Source organism: Protomyctophum bolini (genome assembly GCF_963924005.1).
Source record: "Protomyctophum bolini genome assembly, chromosome: 13".
NCBI classification, from domain to species: domain Eukaryota; kingdom Metazoa; phylum Chordata; class Actinopteri; order Myctophiformes; family Myctophidae; genus Protomyctophum; species Protomyctophum bolini.
Genome location: NC_137874.1, coordinates 24,646,183 through 24,670,381, shown reverse-complemented (window position 1 = coordinate 24,670,381; position 24,199 = coordinate 24,646,183). Strand labels below are relative to the sequence as shown.

The following is a 24,199-nucleotide window of genomic DNA, read 5'->3' as shown; positions in this document are numbered from 1 at the left end:
TAGTCTAAAATATTAGGTATTAGGTAGGTTTGTTTTAGCTATATAGTTCTGAAAAACAATTATATCTGCAATATAATGATCCTTATATGACATCACATGACTGATTTTAAACAAAGCTGCTATTTGTCTCTGAATTATTAGTTGGATTTAAATTAGAAATGTTGTATATATGATCAAATTGAATTGCCCTTAATTGTATAATTTTAATTATTTGTATTTACATTTACATCATGACATTGTATTATATTATTTAATGCATAGAAATGTTTCAGCTCTAAAAGTAAATATCAAATATAAAAATCCTGTTGAAATTTAGACAAATCAGATTAATCTGTCCTTAGTGAGGAAGAACAAACTCATTAAACGTCCTTGACCACATTATAATTTACAACTTCACTGTCCAAAACAAAAGAAGACAAAGCAAAAATATTCAAATTTTTTAAAGGGAGGGGGAAAATAAATCACCGCTGTGTCCCACAACACAGACCTAGGTAGAAAAAAAATGCTTGCTAAGCTATCCGTTTCACATACGCAGGGACAGAAGGTTCGATATTCATTCGATCGATGAATGAAAAGGCACAATGGCAAAATCGGACGGGGCTCCTTTTCAAATCCACGTCTCCAAAGTCCCCCCCGCCACCCCTCCAACAGTCTGCAGTCGCTGGGCGGCTGGCGTGGCAGGCGGAGAGAGAGAAAGAGAGAGAGAGGAGAGCAAGGGTTACATCAAGGCTGCTCCCTGGACCGTGCAAACAAGTCTAGACCAGTGACCTGTTCAATGGCTCCTTTTGAGGAGCGGGGCAAGTTCGGTCAGAGCGAGGAGAAAGCCAGGCATGCCCTCTTTTCACTGCCGAAGCAGCTCACAGCCCGCGACCGCCAGGAGGTAAGGAGGGCCGGGAGGGCAGGCATCTGCTTCCATGGTTACGGGCCGGGTATGGGGACCCTACTATTGAGGAAGCTCCGTTCTCATGCTCCCACAGAGGCAATGTCACGCATTTTAAAATGCGGCAGGCCAGGGCGAGGACCATATCCACAGCGGCACAGTTGCTCTTTGAGAGAGAAATAAAATGATAGCACATGTCAGTTTGAGGAGGGAAAAAAGAGTAGGGGGGGTGCTTTGGGAATGGGGGCGGCGGCATGTGCTCCAGAAAGAAAGAAATGCGTCACATGATCTTGGCAAATCCTAATTTAAAGTAAGATGTTTTTGTGTGTCTGTTTTTCCGGTGATGTGCAATGCTCTAGAATTTGTCTTTCAAGATTTGAAGCTGCTTTTGTGTGCAAATTGTATTGTTCCGTGGAAGTCAGTAGCACAGATGATTTATCCTCCGAGAGAGCAAAGGTCAAGGTTTATGTGGTGAACTCTTTTGTAAACAGGCAAAGATTTCTTCTTAATGAGGATTCACCCATGCTATGGACAATCAAGTTTTAGTTAAAAAAAGAAGAAAAAAACCAAAAAGTGTATTTTTGGCAAAATTGACTACTGTTCGTATTATTTTCCTTTACCTATAATTCTACATAAACTAGGAGAAAACTGTAAGTTGACAAAACAGTATCAGTATTTACTCCAATTAGAATACTTCTTATATTCTATCCATATATGTTACAATTCTGTACGCATGAGTTATTTTCTGTGAATGTGAAAGGGAGGGAAAGCAATGTTGGTTTGTTTGTGTGTTTGTTTGTTTGTGTGTGTACAAACAGGCTATGTGTGTGCTTTTGTAAAGGGTGCTTTGGGCTTGTTCTTGACGGAGTGGAGTGGGAGGCAGGGGTGTGTTGGAACGTTGAGTTTGGTCATGCAGCTGACGCTTACCCACTAACACACTCCAAACAGAACGGACAGATGGCCGGCCCTGAGGAAGGGCTCGGGGCGGCGGATTTGCTCCCAGACCGTGGGAAAGTCTTTGGCTGACTTCACCTGCTCAGGGAGCTGTGACTGGATTAAATACCAATGAAAGAAATGAGAAATGAAATCTAACGTAGCAGACACAGAGTGATATACAGTGCTTTGTTTAAATCTCTTGCCTGTTGCCTTGTTTTGCAGAGAACTGGGAAGCTAGAAACCCGTGGAAAATACTTGCTCTTCAAAATTTGATTTTTAAGAACATGAATGAACTTATTTTGATGATAAAGAAAAACTAGTGTGTGTCGAGTGTGTTAGGGTTGATGGGTTCATTGTGTTCTTTATAATTGGTGTTCGTAATTTGTATTCGTGTCTTTGTTATAGTAATTGGAAGCAGTTGATCCTTGGTTTGTGGGGGACGTCAAACATGGTGTTTAGCGATCTAATACTCTGCTTTTGATTATCTCTGTCTGAGAGAGATGACCATGTGTGCTCTTTGATTTATTATTATTAAAACAGAATGAGTCTTCACGTCAGGCTTTTATCTGATTGATGTTAAGACTCATAGACACATATTCGTAGTTTAAAGAATCCATGGGCTATCCAGGGTCATTAATTATCTACAGTATTTGAAAGTATAATAAAGTTCGATGGATTGCTTGTGCTGAAATACTGTGTTTCATTAGACTTTTTTTGTGGGTATTTAGAGTTTCGTTACAACCCTGTGTAGTCACATGCGTTGAACCATTAGAAATGAAATACAGGGATGGAAATACTCAACTGTCTGGCTGTTTCATTCCATCATGGCAAGATCAGAAGGCAAGTGATGAAATGAGCACTGTCCATAAGTTGTCAAGGTAGTTCATTCACTGAAAGCAAGTCGTTCATTCTAGTTAATGTAGCTATTAAGCATGATTGTTGGAGATTGAAAATAATATATATATGTAATAATAATAATAATAATAAAAGAAAACATGTAAGTTATGTTTTTCTGGTATATAAAGCATGATGTTTTCAACATTAGGACTGTGTGCGTGTGCGTAGGCAAACACCGTTTTCCATGTAAATTGTATAACTATGAGAAACCCTGAAAGTAAATAATATCATTCAGTCATGTCACACTTTGCTGTTATAGTTTTGCATTCATCACTTTTGCAGGACCGCGTACAAAATCTTTCTGGTTTCATTTAGGTAGTGATGTCTATTTTGTTTCTTGTAGATGGAAATATGGTTCATTGTATTTGCATTTATTTGAATATATGTGCAACATTTTATGGTGTTTTCACATGCTTATTGGGGAATCTTCCATGGCTAGGGCACTGACATTGGCATCTCTATAGCCAAGAGAATCCTAGATTGCTGCTACTTTGGATGTCATCCTGTCACTAAAATACTCCTTAGCAATTGGCTGTGAAAGGACAGAGTGCAATTTGGGTACAAGTCAAGTGCACTCCATCTGAGAACTGCGTTGCTGGGGTAGGGATCTAATGAAATGTGGTTATACCTAAAGCAGTGTTTGACTTGCAATGTGATCTCGACCTCTGGAATGTTCAAGAGACCTTCCAAGAATTATGTGCATTGCAGTTTAGTCTTTATTGTGACATCCAGACATGGCAAAAGCTGCTTTGGGTAATAGAGTTGTACATTTGATATTCATTCTTTGCCAGTACACTGTACTAATTTATTCATTTGTTACTCTGATGGATTTTACAATTCATACAGTATTATGGTGATATCAACAAGAGGTAGACTGATAGAGGATACCTCTCTAGTCTCTCTTTTATTAGCATTTTATTAGATTCATAGCCTATCACCTAAGCTGCATTGCTGAATGTTTTAATGTCATCCCGGACCCTAAGCAATGTCCAGAATATACTTTTATAACATTCTGTTTCTGCATCTCTGACCACTGCATACACTATGCTAGCCACCAAATACACATTTCCCTTTCACACTTCTCCTATGGTTGAGTAACTCAAACATGTGTTCCTCTATTAATAATGACTTGATATCCTTAGTTAAATTGTGCATTCTGTTGTCAGGAAGCTAGCAATTCTACAACCTGTTTCCCAAGCAAGTAGCAATTATAATTTATTATGTTTCAACCCATTATTAACCACTTAAACCCTTCATACGTCAAATAGCAAAAACATCTGATCTACCAGCTGTGAGCATGATTATTTGCTCGGATGTTCGTAAAATATTTGCCTTTTTTGGCCAACCCTCCAAACGTTTGCCTATCATGACATAATAGGTTGAGTCAGTTTAAGTCAGTTGAGTCAGTTTAACACTCATTCAAGTTCAGGTGTAATAACCTATCTGACACTTCAGAACTCTATAATACTGTGATGGAGAAGGAAGTGGTTGGGTAAAGTGAATGAACTAATTGGGTTACTAGAGCTCATTCCAGTTTGCTCATACATTGTATATAAATACACACCCACAGACATTTTGTGCTCTGGCCTCACTGACCTGTTCACATCGCAGTTTATTTTTAACGTGGTAATTTGCTATCGGCCCAATGGCTGGGTTTCAGAGGCCCACGTCATTACTCATAGAGGGCATCACTGCAGTAATTACACTTTCTTTCACAGTACCTGCAACATTTCCCTGTGTGCTTTCGCTATACCCAATATCACAAATGCGCACGCACGCACGTACGCACGGCGCACGCACAAGCATGATAATATAGGAGACTTTAAAGTATTCAGTGCTATGCCCAATACAAACACGCAGAGGGACAATGGAAGAGAGAGACAGAGATACTTCCACTTTTGCTTTGGCAATGTAAACGTATGTTTTCTCTTGCCAATAAACCCCTTTTGAATTGAACATAGAGAGAGAGAGAGAGAGAGAGAGAGAGAGACGCAATGTGTATTAAGAGTAAGGGGTTAATATCCTAACAACAAACATCAATAGCCCTCTTATCCACAACAATGAAGGATGACTGACTACCCACTGAGTGATGACATGAACAACTGTGATAGAGCTGGTTGAGTAAAGAGGGGGACATCCTTTTAGCCAATGCTGTTTGAAGGTACAACTTAAAGACAAGGCCTAACAATAACCGAAACCATAAACACCACAGGAAACAAATGAATGTGTGTGTGTGTGTGTGGGGGGGGGGGGGGGGGGGGGTGTATGCAGTGAGCGGAATCAGTGACAATGATTGGGCACCAATCATTGTCACCAATCATGATGTGGCACCAATCAGTGCCACAAAAGGTCACACCATAGAGCCAAACCTGTTTAGCGAGTTGGCAGACAAATTCTATAAATTAGAATATAAGCAAGTACAGATGGAGCAACAGTTATTGGAGCACAGGCAAGAGCAGACTCCCAGAGACAGGGCCACAAAGGAACAGGAAGAGAGTGAGCTTAAAGTAAAGGTGAAACAGCTACAAGACAGTGAGCTGAAGCTCAGACAGGAGTTTAAACAGCTAGGGGAGCATATGGAAAAGGAGATAAGACAGCTAAGGGAAAGACAGGAAAGACAGGAAAAGGAAATAGCAGAGACTAGGGAATGTATGAGAACAGACACAGAAAAGCTAAGGAGAAAGACAGAAAGTGAAATAGGACTACTCAGGAGAGAGATAGAAAGGCTTGAAAGGGAGGCAAGACAGCAGGGACGGTTAGAAATAGCACATAGCAGCGTTGGCCAACCAACGGTAAGCCTAGAGACCGTTCAAGAAGAAGACTCACCCCATCCAACGGTACCTCTAAGCCAAGTGATCGTTCAAGAAGAAGACCCACCCCAACCCACCCCCACTGCTACATCCCAACCCACCCTCACTGCTACACCTCCGGAAAACCGTCAGCTACAAAACCCAGAAATTGTACTCCTGACTGACTCAAATGGGAAATACATAGATGCAAGAAAGCTCTTCCCAAAGCACAGAGTTGAACACATCAGATGTCGAGACACAGCACGTGCAATGGAGCTGCTGACCAGGGACCGACTGGGCTCCCCCAGCCACATAATAATCCACACCGGCACAAACGACATATGGGACCTGGAAAACTACCAGATGGTCACATCCACCAAGGGAATGATAGAGAAAGCCACCTCAACATTTCCCAACGCAGAAGTAGTCATCTCGGCACTGCTACACAGAGGAGACACAGACTACAACTACATCGACGCAATCAACGCACAGACTTCCAAAATCTGTGCAAGGAAGCATAAGGTCCACTTCGCAGAACACCCAACCCTGCACAAGGGAAGCCTACACGACGCGGTACACATCCGCAAGGCTGAAATCCCAGCCTTTGCAAAGAGCCTGAAGGACACCGCACTCGATCGCGACCATCCTACAGACGCAACGTCCTACAAACGAAACCAACGTGGACAACATCCTACACCCAGACGACAACGCACTGCATACACAGGACATTCTACTAGACATCACCCCTATCCACCAGGCAGACCCTCTCCTAGACACCCCTCCGCTCCAACCAGACCTCATACCACACTCCAGGGCAGCCCATCCACACCCCTGATGCCCACCCCCACCGCTCCACCCAGACCTCACGACATACACAGCTCACCCATACCACTGATGTCCATCCCATACACTCTGGCATCAGTCGCACCACCGCCCTCTCTCCCCCTCCCTCGCCAACCATACACATACGCACAGGCGCTGACCAGAGCCATCCCCAGCACACACAGCATCGAGCAGATGTTCATGGACTTCTACGCAGCATGGGCCCAGGGCAGAACCCCTGGAATGTAACAACAATGTGAACAATGGAGTACAAATCACTCACTGTATCATCCTGGAATATACAAGGTTTGAGGTCAACTGCCCTTGGCATCAAGAGCAGAACCCCAGACTTTGTCAAAGAGATTGCAAACATAGACATCATTATTCTACAAGAGACATGGCACAGAGGGGACGGCCCCACTGGCTGTCCTACTGGCTACAGAGAACTGGTGGTACCATCTACAAAGCTGGCAGGAGTCACCCAGGGAAGGGACTCTGGAGGTATGCTAATATGGTACAAATCTGAACTAATCCACTCCATTAAGCTAGTCAAAACTGGAACTTCTTCCATTTGGCTAGAAATAAACAAGGAACTTACCACAACCGAAAAGAATGTCTACCTGTGTGCCACCTACATCCCCCCAATTGAATCCCCCTACTTTACGGAGGACTTTTTCCCCACATTAGAAGAGGATATCAGCCGTTTCCAGGCACAAGGTCACATTGTAGTTTGTGGAGACCTAAATGCCAGAACAGGACATGGGCCTGACACCCTCAACACACAGGGAAACAAACACTTACCAGGAGGGGAAAACATCAGCTCCCCAACATGTCCCCCAAGATTCAACCACGACAAAACTACAAACAAACATGGGTCACAACTACTACAGCTCTGTCGCTCACTGGGTCTGTACATCGTTAACGGTAGACTCCGAGGGGACTCATTCGGTAGATATACATGCAGCTCATCCCTGGGAAACAGCACGGTAGATTACTTTATCACTGACATGAACCTGGCATCTTTCAGAGCTTTCACAGTCAGCCCGCAAACACCCCTGTCAGACCACAACAGAACCACAGCCTATCTAAACAGATCAACACACAGACACAAAGAACAAACGCCAAACAAACTACACAATATAAGAAAACGTTACAAATGGAAGGAACATAGCGCAGAAGCCTTCCAAAATGCTATTAGACAAAAACAAGTCCAATCACAACTGGACCAGTTCCTAGAAAAAACCTTTGAAGAAAACAGTGAAAGTGTAAACAGGGCAGTAGAAGGCCTCAATTATATATTTGAACTTACAGCCTCACTAGCAAACCTAAAAGTATCAAACAAGAAAGCCAGAAAAAATGTTGAGAATGACAAATGGTACGATAATGACTGCAAGAATCTCAGGAAAAAATTAAGGAAACTATCAAACCAAAAACACAGAGACCCAGACAACCACAACACACGTCTCCAATATGGGGAAACACTGAAACAATACAAGAACACAGTAAGAGAAAAAAGAGACCAACACGTTAGAAACCAATTGCAAGACATTGAGGACTCCATACAGACAAACAGCTTCTGGGAAAACTGGAACAGACTTAATAAGCTAAAACAGGACGAATTACCCATCCAAAATGGAGATGTATGGGTAAATCATTTTTCGAGCCTCTTCGGCCCAATCGAGAAGAACAAAGAACAAAAACAAATAAAAGATAAACTACAAAACCTAGAGTCAGCCATAAAAGACTACCAGAATCCACTAGATTCCCAAATCAACCTAAAAGAACTACAAGACAAAATAAAAACACTTAAAACCAAGAAGGCCTGTGGGGCAGACGGAATTCTAAATGAAATGATAAAATTCACCGACCTCAAATTCCAACTGGCCATATTAAAACTCCTAAATATTGTGCTCAGTTCTGGGATTTTCCCCAGCACATGGAATCAAGGGCTGATAACGCCACTCCACAAAACTGGAGACAAATATGACCCAAATAACTACCGCGGGATTTGTGTAAACAGCAACCTCGGAAAAATCCTCTGCATGATCCTCAACCACAGAATTCTAAATTTCCTCACAGAAAGCAACGTCCTGAGCAAATCACAAATTGGCTTTCTACCAAAATATCGCACAACAGACCACATTTACACTCTCAACACCCTAATTGACAACCAAATAAACAAAAACAAAAGCAAAATTTTCTCCTGCTTTGTCGACTTCAAAAAAGCATTCGATTCAATTTGGCATGAGGGTCTGATGTACAAACTGTTGGAAAGTGGCATTGGGGGAAAAACCTATGACATCATAAAATCAATGTACACCAACAACAAATGCGCAGTTAGAATAGGCGAAAAGCACACAGACTTTTTCCCCCAGAGCCGTGGTGTTAGACAGGGATGCAGCCTGAGTCCAACACTCTTCAACATATATATCAACGAATTAGCAAAAACGTTAGAACAGTCTACAGCTCCAGGCATCCCCTTGGCAAACACAGAAATCAAATGCTTACTTTACGCAGATGACCTGCTGCTGCTGTCCCCAACCAAGGAAGGACTACAGCAGCAACTTGATCTCCTACACAAATTCTCCCAGACATGGGCCCTGACAGTGAACCTAACCAAGACTAAAATCATGATATTTCAAAAAAGGCCCAGCCGCCAAAACCACCAATTTTTCCTAAATACAATCCCACTAGAACAAACTAAAAACTATACCTACCTTGGCCTAAACATCAGCAGCACAGGGAACTACAACCAAGCTGTAAAGGACCTGAGAGACAAGGCAAGAAGGGCATTCTATGCCATCAAAAGAAACATCAAAATAGACATCCCAATTAAAACCTGGCTTAAAATACTGGACTCGGTGATAGAACCAATTTCCCTCTATGGTTGCGAGATCTGGGGACCATTAGCAAACCATGACCTGGAAAAATGGGATAAACACCAAACCGAGACCCTACACACAGAATTCTGCAAATCCATTCTCCGTACCCAGCGAAAAACACCAAATAATGCATGCAGGGCAGAATTAGGACGATACCCACTCATAATCAAAATAAAAAAGAGAGCACTTAAGTTCTACAACCACCTAAAAGAAAGTGACCTAGATGCACTCCATAACAAGGCACTCACACACAGTGAAACTCTAGAGAGATGCCCCCTCAGCCAGCTAGCCCTGGAACTCCGGGCACAAACACAAACAGAGCCACGAGATAGAAAACCCATTGGACTAAACCAAATTATAAAACAGCAAAGGGAAAACTATCTGACACATTGGAAAGAAGCAACACAAAAGCAGAGTAAACTAGAATGCTATCTGGCCCTAAACAGAGAATACACAGTGGCAGAATACCTGAGCACCGTGACCGACCCAAAACAAAGAAAAATCTTAACTAGGTACAGACTCAGTGAGCACAGTCTCGCGATCGAGAAAGGCCGTCATAGGCAGACCTGTATCCCGAGAGAAGACAGACTATGCACCCACTGCACACTAAACGAAGTGGAAACCGAGCTACACTTCCTAACCATCTGCCCATTGTACCAAGACATCAGAGACACATACTTCCCACAGATTACAACCACACACGGAGATTTTGAAAACATGACCAATGACAAAAAACTCCCATATCTGCTGGGCGAAGTACAACAATGTGCAAACACAGCAGCAAGATTTGTGAGTTGCTGTGATAGGAGAAGGATATCAAATGGAACACAACCACCCTAAAGACTAATAATTGTGTATATTCCTGCACTATACCTGCATCGAGTTATCTTGGTACACAGAAGTTGATCTATTGAAGATTCTGACCTTCAAAGTACATAATTTTTGTTTTGATTGTATTGCTGTATTGTTGTATTGTTCTTTCTGCTTTGGCAATGTAAACGTATGTTTTCTCATGCCAATAAAGCCCTTTGAATTGAATTGAATTGAATTGCTATGTAACCCCTTTAAGATCATTATTCCAGACAAAATGACCCCCCGGGGTGTGTGACACTTTCCTGAATAGGTTCTTCCGCGGGATTTAACGGGTTAACAGCAGACAAAGGGAGCTGGGACGATGTAGCACAGCAGGGGAGACCCCAGTGGAAACACCAGGCTGCCTTATAATCCCTCTGTCCCATCCCGTTTACTCTGTCTGCTATCATGGCTGTTATGCTGCATGGGGTTACATGGCCATGGGATGAGAGGAAGAGCCACATCTTTTAGCTGACATTAGGGTGACCATTATGTCAAGCTACTTTTGGAAATTGGTTGACAAAAATAGAATAGGCCACAGACTAGTGTTTATGTCCTTAAATCCTTGACAAATGAGTTTTCATTGTGATACAGATAAGAAGGAACTTGAAGTACACTACGATCCAAGCCGGAACACAATCGATTGATTGATGCACACGGCCCACCCAACTAACTGACCACTTAACATGATAGCCATTTGATGGCTGGAAATATAAATACAGGTGGGTGGGCCTTGAACGCTTTTGAGATTTTCAAGTGTGCCCTGATCCAGAAAAGGTTGGGAAGCACTGGGCTAGCCTATATCACTGTAAATATTGTGTATGTGTGTATTCACTGCATTATGAAGTGAATTTTGTGACTTTAGAATGATGATTTTGGCAACAACAGAGTGGGTTATACAACTTTAGCATGCACTTACTATTTGGAAAACAACCTGTATGTCGCTTGGTGAAGGAAAAGGCTTCTGTTGTGGTGTGCTATATGATGTCAGTCCATTTTGTGTCTATTTTGTGAGAGAAATGCTTAAACTCTGGTTGTAAATAAACAACAACAGCAGTTGTCATCTTAATCAGCATAACACTAGATGTTGCCTCTGATGAATGACGGCAGGCCATTAATTAAGCACACACGTGGGCGGCTTTGGTTGTGTTTAAAACAGCTAAGCGAGTATTAATGATAGGCTAGATCTGCTTTAGGTCACTATTACAGGAGCAAGATCTCTGTATAAGAGTGGTTATCGACACGCACATTTGCTTCAGGCCATGGATGTTGAAAGCATTTGTACATGCCGATTGGAGAAATGATAATTAAAGACAAAATGGTTTAATTTCAATTGAATTTACTTTGGACCAATGGCTACATAATTATTGGGGGTGTGCTGTTATGACATAGTTATAAGCCCATTTTTCAACATGACACCCACAACATTTCTGTGTAGAAAATAGTCCTGTATGCGTCTTTTCCCTTAATTTAAAATTAGATGAACTATAGAGCGGTGCCCGTTGGGCCTACTTGGAACGATGTAAGTTGGAAATTATGCCCCACCCATGTTATGTCTGTGTCCCTTTTAATGCGCATATATGGAGTTATTTGTCAGGCATGCCCAAATATGGAGTCTATGCAGATATCAGAATGTCTGTGTCCCTTTTATGTCCCATATATGGAGTTCTTTGTCAGGCATGCCCAAATATGGAGTCTATGCAGATGTCAGAACACATTTATGATGTCAGAACAGGCCAGCTCCATATATGGAGCCTGCGCAGGCCGCAGGGGCCTTGTCCATGAGCCCTGGCAGAGGCCTTTTGTGGCGGTTCTGGACAACCGTGGGTCCGACCGACTCGACACCGGGCACTGTGTGGAACGTGTGTGTCGAATGTTAACGTACACACAGAGACATGGTGCATTTATAGATGGATACAATATGTAATGATCATGCGTGTCTAAAGCCCATGAAATGAGACTCAGATAATATGTATTTGGGACAACCAGAAATACTCCACTGCACTCGTACTTTCACTCTCACTGCTAACCCCCCCCCCACACACACACACACCCCCCCAACTGCCCACTCCTTACACACACAACCTGAGGTATGAGCTATACTATAACACTCATAGAAGTAATTGCAATGTATGTCAAATATATACTGTTTATATATTTTTCTTATTGTAGAAGATTATAACGAGTAAATTAAATTAAAGTGAAAGTCAGTGAATGTGAAATATAGGCTATTTTTGACGATCTATGCATGTGAAGACACAAATAATTTCAGCAAATCTTTAAACATTATTCTTATATTTTGTTCATAGAAGAAAACATCATATACTACGGCAATCCGATTATTTAACTTCTACTCCATCCGTGGGGAACTGTTATTACAAGGTCGAGTGTGTTGGGGAGATTGACGGGAGAAATAAAACAACGCCGACGACTCTTCCCACATGACGTGGTTTAATGGTTTTACATGTCAGTGGCAAAGGGGCTTTAGATGCCTCATATCTAGAATCTAGATGCAACATAAAGGCCAAGTGTTGAGTATGCCTAGCTGTATGCCAGAGATCATACAGGCCTACTGTAAATGTATGAAAGGCAGATCACATGACTCATTGACATTCTTGATAGACTGTATATATAATATTCCTTGGCGATTGTACACATTTTCATTCATATAATCTTTGCTGATACATTGTACTTATATTCATGAATATAGTATTTGGTAGACTATATATTCCTTCATATTAATTGGTGATAGACTGTACATATTTTCATTTGTATAATCTTTTATGATACATTACATTCGTTAATTGGTGATATAATGTACATACATTAATTTGTATATTCATTGGTGATATACTGTGCATAAATTCATTCATTGGTGCTTAACATACTGTACATAATTTAATTAATGTAATCACTGCTGATTGCATCCATTCAGAGAGCCACAGCAGATATTCACTACCAGAATCTAAGTTTATCTTTTATTATCTTGGTTTGTTTTCTACTTTTAGTTTTTTACTTGACCTCTACCGCTCCATGTTTCAACCATGTTGCTATGATTGATTCTATGAAATGGAAAAGCAAGTTTTATCTTATAATCTCTTACATGATCAGGGGTAGAGTGACCGGATGGTAACCACAAGGTTGCCAGTTCGAACCCGGGCTCCCCCAGAGTTAGTGTCGAAGTGTCTTGAGCAAGACACTGAACCCCGAATGGTTCCTGATGTACTGGTTGGTGCCTTGCATGGTTTCCGCCGCCATCGGTATATGAATGGGTGAATATAATGCACAATCTATGTATCTGTGTTGGATAAAGGCGCTATATAAATGCACCATTTACCTGGTCATTTGATACTGTGTAATATTATAAACCTACTGTATTATACATACACTTGAACCCTATAGCATCTCTATTCTGGGGGAACATTCTTTTGAAAATATCAGATCATATATTAATTTAATCCAGGTTAATTAATTGCTTATTTTCATATACCGTTCAATATACCAAAGGAATACGTATACAGTGTTTTTATGAAATGGTGTCTCCCTGCAGGAGAAGCAAGATCACACACACATACGTGTCACTTGTCACACTAGTCTCAAGTGCCCAATGGTCTCTCGTGCCTAGTAATTGTCTAGTATAGATCAGTTGATATAGGCATATGGCACTAATTGTGTTAGGGCACGGGGTCCCTATGCTAGTGCCACTCATGCTAAACTAATCTGCACTCCTGTTTCTATAAAGGTGCTTTTAAAATTGTCTACCAAATGAATTTTGTTAAACCAGTCCACAGAACAATTTTCTAGTCAGTGAGAGTTCATTTTTTTGGGGATAATGCTTGTGTTTTGTAAAAGTTTCAACCTCAAATCGTATGAAAGATCACATTCTTTAAAGGCATTGTTTTTAGCAGGGCAAAAGATGAGTGCCTGAAGTCCCCATTTGAACCCTATGTGCATTGTGCTCTGAATTACAAATCACTGTGAGACACCACCATCTCACTACACCTGCTGCTTTACCTGCCACTAACCTGTTATTAGCTGGAGCTGTGGAGACTCCCCACGGTGTGAAGTTCAAGTGTAGGGAAAAGGCATGAACACAAATACCCATTTCGCATAAATTGTTACTTAATCTCCCTCGGCTTATTATGAGGTTTAGTTTATTGACTAGTACATTGTAATTATGATTGTTTTTTTCAGAGCCCAATTAAAGTCTTACATCGGGAAATCATTTTTTCATAGGCTTACACAAATTTGCTTAATTTCCGTGTTATTCCGTGTTCCGTGTTATTTTCATCCAATTACTGCTTTGAGAATAAGAGGTTGAGGGAGAGCAGATAAGGGCACTCAGGAAAGGTATAATTTTGATAACTGCCTCCTCGGTCTGCCAAATGTTAGATCATCCTTAATGCAGTCGATTATTACGGTCTTCTCCTCTATAGTTGGCCCCAGGAAAATGACTTGCGGAACTTGGTGTTTGCTTGAAATTCACAGACCTGTCAGCAACTTAGCATGTGTAATATGAAATCAAAGCTATTATGCGGTACTGTAAGCTGCCTTTTAGCTAACCCTAACCCTTTAGGAGTGCTTTAGGTTTAAATTAATCTACTGAAGGGTAGACATCTTTGTAGCGTAGTGTAGGACTTGCAATATAACACTTTACTTGGACCCTCTGTCATACTCACTGAAAAAATGCAATATTTTAAAATCCTTAAACCCTGGCCTATATACTGTTGACTGGAGACCCCCAGTGCTCTCCTGTTTTTGCTCTACACTAGATATCTTCATTGAACATAGTTGATCTATAAGCTCACAACACAACGTGATCCGTTGTGAGCTTAAGTTGTAGATCAGCTATTTTTTATTCACACCAGAATAGGATTGTGATCAGATCAGAAAACGCCAGAATCAGTGCAGTATCATTGTAATATTATGTCTGATGTGCTCTTCCTCCAACATTACTGTACATTTAATCACATTTAATGCAGTGACAATACTTAACTTATCTCTGTATAGTGCTAATTCAATCACTTTGTAAATGCTAAACCAAGATTTGCATTTCTCCAATCCTATTGTTCTATTGCCTGAGCTGCCTGATGGCAGGCACTGGTAATTAAAACAAAACATCAGGTCACAAGGTGAGCTGAGCACACAATAAAGCTCTTTGAGATCCCGGGACGAACGGTGCCACATAATCCAATCCATTTTAATTGTCTTTTGAATTAATGTGAAATACACAGGTCAATTAAGGAGATGCATCTCTTCAGCTTTGTGTAATGTCATATTCATCGATCCATAGTGGGAATTTATGCACTAGTGGAGGATACATTTATGTTTTTGAAACTCCGCCGTTTGGAATTCATTAGGTATTGATCTCTTTTAGCAATGGTAAAAGCATAGTCTGATAGCGGCCCTGTCTGTAGCCAGCTAATCAATTCAGTGCCATTCAGGGACTGATGCCCTTTTATAGTTTGTAATTGTTTAGCTTCAACTTTTGCTACTCCAGCAAAAAACATGTCTAGCAGCATAATGACTTTAAACTCATATTGCTGCATTTCATTATTTACCCCCCAAAACACCCACTGGAGCTGAAAGTTAAATTCAAAGTTAGAAAAGTTCCCTTTTGTTTTGTAATGAGATTTTCTGTGGCAGGGGGATTGTAAACAACAAAACGGCTCATGTCTCAGTGGTGCAATTTTTGTTCAGCTTGCTTCCTTCCTTGTTCCAGGCAGTGTACAGTAAACACATTTATTGTATGTTTTGTTGTCTCTGCACAGCTTCTCCCCACTCCTCTTTGAGCTCAGTTCTCTTGTACTGCATGCCATCATCCCTCCCTTCCTTCTGATTGGCTCCTGCGTAGTCAGCTGCAGCCAATAAGCCCTGCTGAAAGTAGCAGTGTTTAGTCTGGTGCTAGGCAGCAGAATAAACAGACAGGTGGGTTAAAGTCATTGTCCTGGCCATGGCAAAGCTATGTTAGCATTTAAGGCAACAATGTATGATGTAAGTTCTGTTACATGAGACAGATGAAGCAGTAGACCGGTATTCAAGCACAATGCCCCTGTTCTGCGCCTAATTCAAAAAGTGTCAAGTATTATCAATGGCCTAGTCCAGGGATTCCCAAACTGTGGTGTTTACCACAAGCACCTTTTAGGCTGGGGGGGGGGCGTGACATGAAAAGGCTAATGCTAATGGTGATGCTATGGTGTTATTTTAACAAATGTACTGCTTCTGACAGAAGGTTCCGCCAGTAGGAATCCAACCGGCAAGTCGGCAACTGCTGCTGGTGTAACGTTCCGTCTGATAAGCTTATTGATATCAAACCGGATCGCTGATTTATTTTTTATATTTTTTGGCTTGGCCTTTCCTTCTTTAGCGATCCTAGACTTGATTGCGCAACCGTGCTGCCGTTCACCTCCCTTCATACAGGCTGACTAAAAAGCTGAACAACTCGAAATCTACGGAGCTCTCCATGGTTTGGATAAAACACGCAATGTTCGGAGGTCTTTGCTGATTATCCGGTGGTCTAGATGGGAACATTGTTGCTTTCTAGAGCAAGGATGGATTTTAGCTCGCTCGTGTGTGTGTGTGTGTGTGTGTGTGTGTGTGTGTGTATAATTTTATATATATACAGTATATGTATGTAGAGACATTTATGCAGGTGGTCAATTTAGAATAATATGTCACATAGGTCTACAGTATATGATAAACATATGTTGCATAAAATATGTTCATATATTTCCTTTCCGTCTAGGCCCTTGACTCTAGGGCCTCAGCTAGGTCGGGAGGTAACGGGGTGCACAGCCCAAAATATTTGGGAACAGCTGCCTAGTCTATGATGTCAAGAAACAGAACCTGGTTCTGCTCTGACAATGACTTGCAGAAGAACAAAATCCTAAAGGCCAGTTTAGATGTTTAGATATAAGATTTACGTTCCAGACAAAACACAAATAATCCAAAAACGTATGCTTGTAAACACTGCAAAGCTGATGCATGCCCAGTCAAGCTCTACAATCCATGACAAAGCAAACCAATCAAACATCAAAGGGAGGAACACAAACACTTCTTCCATCCCAAACCTGCCATTTTTTCATGTAGACTAGTTCCTGATGTGGCTAAAATTACCTACAAATACAAATTCAAGGTTTATTATCTGACATGGTTAATCTCCAGACAGTATAGTTCCCTGCAGCATTCTGAAACTGTCACAGTCAAGACGAATTGGCCTTGAAACACAAATGGAACAGAACATGTAAACAGTCTCTGTAAAAGTATTATCGTTATGTATTAACCATTCTATCAAATTACTATCAATGGCGCAGCTCCACTGATTGGAATTTGACTCAACTTGTCCCCCAATCACAGCATTAGGAGTCTTGTTTCAGGATAGACCATGAATCATGTTTTAACAGAGTGTGCATGAACGTGTTTTTCTGTACATAATGAAGAAATGTGAAGGCACCCACTGGTGGCCCACACTGGCAAGTCCCGTGGGACTGGACAGTGATAGTGAATCCTGGTTCTCAATAATCCTGCAATTCATCCAGCCTGTAATTTTGTCAATCTGGGCAATGGCTCAAGAGATAGGAATCCACAATCCGTAATATATTATACAGTATACTTTAAAGAACACCACATTTCAGCAGTATTATTCGATTAAAGCCATAGCACAATCATTCACTAAATGGATGGCTGAATGAGTACACCTCCCATCATTCCACAGCACCATATAAACTTGATTCTGGATCAACCTGTTGACTGTTATTCTATTGTGGCTTGAGGCAACATTAAATTAGTGGTGATAAGGGCTTGGAGACAGAAATAACGCCCTGCCTCCGCTGAGCCCTTTGGAGAATAAAAGAGCGGATATTATCTTCCCTCAGAGCTTAGCCTGTCTGTAGTGTAGGCTTGTGGTGAAGATTAACAAGCTGTGTAAAAATAACATCTGACATTTCACTCTCTTGCAAATGGTATACCTCAGAAATGTGAGGAAACGGTGACAATACGTACGCATGTTACATGTGGGTGTATGTACATTGTACAGTATGTCGGTACGAGGACCAGCATAGCGGTTTGCTTTCCAATGCGATGGAAATGTGTCGCCTCTGAGCGGTTGCACTCCGTGGCACGTTTGAACCACCTGAACCCTGGCATTCCTTTTTGGAGGCATATCATTGTAACATAACATTTCCCCCCCAAATTCCCCCCCAAAAATGTGTCACGTCATGACGGTGCTCGTAGATCTGCACTTTTCGAATAGCAGACGTATAAAATAAGGCTTAAGTGGTACCAAATTAATATTATTGCTATTTTTTGTGTCACTTAATGCCCTACTTCGTAGTACAAGAGTGTCAAGCAAAGACGATCTATTCTACAAGCTATTTTCACTCATGCAAACATTTTCGGTTTCAGACATACAGTACAAGGTTTCCTCCCGACAGCAGGGCCATGTTTTGAGGTCTCTCTGCCTTGTTTATACTTCTTGGCATCTATTGGTTATTTGCGTTCGATTGCGGGAGACCTTGCACTGCTTCTAACGTAGGCTATGTTTTGTCAGGCCAGGAAAGGTTTATGTCAGTGGTTGTAAAAGTGGGGTCTGGGGATCCACGGGGTCCTTGAAGGGGTTCCAGGGGGTCCCCAGCCAAATTTAATAATAGCATCAAAATCGGTCTAACCACATTAATTAACTATTTTATACTAAAAAATAACAGATCTACAAGCTCACAACAAGCTTGTAGATCTGTTATTTTTTAGTATATAGCTATCTTTTTGAAATAAAAATATGAATATATTTTATTGTATATATATATATATATATATATTGTACAATTCTGGCGTCCCTTTCAGATGGCTGTCCACGGCCAAATGCATATAAATGTGGTAGCCCTTGACATAACAATGTTTGAGAACCACTGGTTTAAGTGATACAGTCGTTGTGATCTGCCTGAACTGTGTGTTATTCTTCTCTTACCTTGCCCTCCCCCTCTCACTATCACATGTTACACAGTACAAGGTTGGGGGGAGTCTGTCTGATTTTCCACCCCTGTCTGGTTTTCAATGGTATAGCCCTTCCCAAGGGAAGCCCCCTCCCCTCCGCTCAGCCAACCAACCCACCCACCCACCACAATCTCATTTGAACTTTGACCCTGGCCTCCTGCCTTTCAGGATATGAAATGACCCCCTCAGTGGGGGAATGTTTTGGAACAGTTTCAGCTGAGTGTGTTTAATGGAGACTAGAGCAGATGAGGCGCTCAGAGGAGCCTGCCTTGCCCTTTGTTTGGGCTTCTTATGACTATCTGCTTGGCCTGGACAGCACCCCAGCCAGTGGTTCTTATGACTATCTGCTTGGCCTGGACAGCACCGCAGCCAGTGGTTCTTATGACTATCTGCTTGGCCTGGACAGCACCGCAGCCAGTGGCAGACAGCATTAGTGATGAGACAGACTGCGTGCATTAACAATAATGGATTTGGCAATAATGCTTTATCGTTTATGTTCTGCTACGTCATATTATTTAGTTGTTCTATAATTTTTCTCGGTTGCTCTGTTTTCTTTATTAGATATGACCAGACGATCGAGATGGAAATACTGATATAGATAGATGAATCGATCAACTGATCGATCGCAACAGATATGAGGAAGCATTGAGCAAAATAAAATCACACTTGCACTGTTTTGCTTGCAGTCAATCGGAAACTGTACGTAAATCTAACATTTTGAATATGAAAAAGTCATCTCAGTATTAGCCACCAGCAAATATAACTTACAGCTTATTTGCTTGCAACACCTGGCACAGCTGTGCCATTACAGTGTCATTAGTCTAACCTAATTTCATTTACTATGTCAAAAAGAAAAACATCCAGTATATAACCAGAAACCTTAAACAACGAGCACGGCCATGGAGTTGACTTTGGACGCTTGCGAGCATTCCTAATCGACACCACATTAGCCGCTACTTCTCCCCACCTCGGGGTGATGGGCAGCCTGCCAGGTGGAGGTTGCCATGACACCTAACACCACCCCTTTGCATCGCCGCCCCCCCAGAAGGTGCCGAGAGAGGCAGACTGAATTAACATTTTGATTTAGTCCACCGCTTCTCAACGTCTGGTCCGGGACCCTTATGGGTCTGTAACTCTGAGAGTGTAAACATTTTACAATTTTTTGGGACACTGTAAAATTCTTAGCATTAGTTTAACACTGAGTGTGTATAAATGGAACCAAATGGATTATGGGTCCCGACCCGACCCGACGATGAGAACAGTGATTTAGACAAAAGATGTCTTTACAATGTCAGCAGAATACTTACTGGGAATGCTGTAGCTCGCTGGTAGGAAATCATGTGATCATTCTAACCAGGATTTTGTGATGGTGCCAGGCAAGAGAGAGAGAGAGAAAGAGAGAGAGAGAGAGAGCAAAACAGAGAGGGAGGAAAAGGGGGGAAACTTTTAATATGATGCCAGAAAAAGCTTTTTATCAAGGTTTTTTGTTTCGCTTTTGGCTTCGTGCACTCTGGTGTTTGTTGGTAAGAAAATGGCGGACAGCACATCACCGAACTGAACTCGTCTTGCCAGGGAGCTGATTTTTGAAATGCCGCTCAGCTTTTTCATCATGGTTTGCCTATATGTTCGGCCGCTCCTTTAAAAAAAGAATAAATCCGTGTATTTTTTATGAAAACAACTATTGCTACGTGTCTCCAGGCAGAATACAGTGGGCAAAGAAAAAAAATACAGATGATAAATCAAACCCGATAGTAAAAGTAATGTGGGTAAGTGGCACTTTCACTCTCTCTCCTCACTCTATACCTGGCTCTGTCGCACTGCGGCCATGGGAATATTCCACTGTTGGAGACTCTGGCATTGGCACGGTTAATAGTAGCTGATCGTGGCATGCTTGATTACACTGGAATTCCTCTCAGTCACTCTGATTTATTCGGCTCCTTACCATGGCTCTCTCCTAGCTGCGGTCGTGGCTAAGTTGGGCTAACCTCTCTCCACAACCACTGTGCTTATGGCCAGGAAGAGGACTGATAATGGCAGGTCCAAGTGCTTGTCTGGGATAGCGATCCACAACAGAGTTTGCCCTAAATTATGATTATTATCATCATGGACTTAATTTGGTATCTAGGAACTGCTGAGGCATGTGATGCTCGATGTTCAAACTGTGTCACACCAACTTAAGAATGTAGTTTGGGTTTGATTTTGTTTAATCTGGATCAGACACTGTAGAAACAGTATTATTGGCACTGTGGTGAAAACAAGAATCCTTCTCATTCTTTCTCTTTCATAATATCTATCATAAATAGTACAGTACATATTATGTTATTATATATTTTGTTAGTATATACTGTAGCAATTTATTTCTTATTAATTATACATCCTTGTTTTCTTTTTTCTAACTTGCTAAACAATGTTAGCACCATGTTATTGTCTTTTAAAAAGAGCTTTCTTCTAATTTCAGAGAGAAAAACTCAAATTAACCATGGACTACACAAACCATAGAGAAGGACAAATAAAGGGTAAGTTACAATCTGTTTGATTAACTTTTTTTTCTTTTCTTTTTTTGAGGGCTGCATCACAACAAACTGTTTCTCTAAATGCCACCTGAACGGAACTGCAGTTTTTGCTTCCTTGTAATTGTTTTTCTGTGTAAATGTTATGGAAAGCATTTTTCATAATTGTGCAAACACTGTCCTATGAAATCATTGTACTCAATACATCAAACAGGGGTGTTCAAGGTCAAGCGCCCTTTTTTATTCGTAATCTCTTATGATAAGTGATATTATTATAGTTGAGATTATTATTATAGTTGAGATCTTTAACACTTTAGCAGCTAGGTACCATACCATATAGTAAGTGTTTAAATGCATTTTGGTGTATTTATTTGTGAATTTACTTCATTATTTTGATACTTTGGCTTTAACCATTTGGCACAAACCCGTAGATCCGATCTTGTGGCAAATCTGACATCACAAGCTCGCCTCTGTGGGTCTTTGTCACTGTGGTATGATCGTCGTCTTTTTGCATTTTTATACATTTATATGACATTTATTTCTACCCATGTAGCAATATTAATTTTGTATGTCCTCCAATGACAGTTGAATATGCTGCAGCCACCCAACAATGTGTGGGACTGGGACACATTATGAGTTATGAACGAATGAGTTTGTCGCAGTTTATATATTTAAAATAAATATACACTGTGCGTGTGCACGTGTGCGTGCATGTGTGCGCGTGTGTGTGTGTGTGTGTGTGTGTGTGTGTGTGTGTGTGCACAACAGATAAAAAAGGAAAATGTGTGCATCCGGGTTGAGGTAGTAGGTTGTATGGTTTAGAATTACACCCTGGGAGTTAACTGTACAACCTTCTAGCTTTCCTTGGAGTACACGAATGACATCCAAGAACTATCTCTGCCTCTGTGATTATTTTCAAGCAGGTTTTTGGCTAGAATAACAAGACCCAGCCCTATAGACACATGCCTCTTTCACTGACTGACTGAGTCACTGAGTGATAAAGTTCACTGAGTGATGAAATTACAGCATTGGTTAGCCGGTTGGCCTAACAAGCTAGCCAATCGCAGATCAATCCTCCCTTTAGGCTATGTGTATGTAGTGAGTGGAGTCTGTGGGATCTGGCTGGTGAACACGAAGCAGGTCAGTCGTCTGCCTGGAGGACAGCTTTGTTTATGTTTGACCATAGTTAGCTCTGGCTCAGTGCTGATCACAACAGAGCTTGGAGATAAATAGTGGTGACAAGAAATCTGCCACTAAATGCATTAGTTAATTCGTTCAAATGATAATAATATTAGGCATAAGGAATTTCATATTTATTTAACTATTAAACTGACATTGGTGACCTCCAGCTGAGTGATGCATGGAGACATTCAGTTCAGTGGGTGGGCATTCATTCTTCATAAATTCCTTTCTAGACTTTACTTGAGAGAAGCTGAACCTGCTTCATGAATATTAGGGTCTGGTCCACAAGATACACCACCAAGATACCCATGTACCTGTCTAGATACTTCCTTAATGTTAACGAAGTCCACACCTTAACCTCACAGTTAACAAGTCTTTGTATTGAGTTTGTGCTTGAAATGTACTGTAATTCTGCAAACTGTTAATAAATATTACAATCAATTAATTAATCAATCAATCAATCAATCAATCAGGTAAATAGCTCAAGTTATCACCATGATGACCATAGGCACTCAGCATTCACATTATCCACATTATTATCCACAACATGTGGCATAAACGTTGACTGTTTAGCAGCAGCGCCAGCTATAACATATGGAACTGGACCACATACTCCGAACTATGTTGTTGACTTGGTTTGACTTTATTAGGATCTCTTTTAGCTGAAGGCTACTCTTCCAAGAGTCCTGAGTTGCTTGCATGCTGCATTTGAAAATAACAATGTTTTGGGTGATTTGATTGGTACATCCCTATAATTAGTTTAGTGACATGGATACTTTTCAGTTGATCGCTGGACACCTTTTGCTCAGGAATAGTATGTATGTACTTCTCTCTTTTTTCTCACTCTGTATCTATCATGTATATTGACACGCGCGCATGCACCCACGCACGCACGCGAACACCCACACATATCCAGTTTTTGTAAAATTCTCATATATGTATTTTAAATTTTTATAATAGAATATTGACCAAAGCCGAAGCATCGACCTGAAAATGTAGTAAAAATACAAAACGACTGTATATAAAAATGTTCATGGCTCCACAAAGAATTAGACTCCTGAGTCCTGCACAGTTTGTGGTGCAAACTTTATGTTCTCTCTACTACACTGATAAGCGGATAATGCAGGACATTCAATTGAATGTGTAGCCAGGAGATGAGAGGAGAAAGAAATACATTCACTGGAGAGGACAAGTGATAAGGAGAAAAGTACAGTACATACAGTGCTGGGGGATGTCTGGCAGTGTAATGTTCACTGGTATAATTCAGTGATTTTGGTACGGGCAAGATAAGCTAAACCTATTTTGATCCTCATGAGGAATTTAGGTGTACATGTAAATGTGAAATACAGGATAAGTACAGGTAAGCGTAGAGAGATGAGAATAAAATAAAACGTGAAATAGTCTTAGAGTGACACTAGACACTGCACTTGGTTATTACCCTTATTATTATTATTGTGAGCC

The 24,199-nt window shown here is 41.1% G+C and overlaps 1 long non-coding RNA gene across 1 annotated transcript in view; it reads left to right on the top strand.

Moving 5' to 3' along the window:
- LOC308326506 overlaps positions 1-24,199 on the top strand; it is a 63,336-nt gene that overhangs the window by 19,266 nt on the left and 19,871 nt on the right. The window contains exon 2 of the long non-coding RNA XR_013965100.1: positions 21,505-21,562. This is a non-coding gene — a long non-coding RNA (uncharacterized lncRNA). The remainder of the gene's footprint in view (positions 1-21,504; positions 21,563-24,199) is intronic.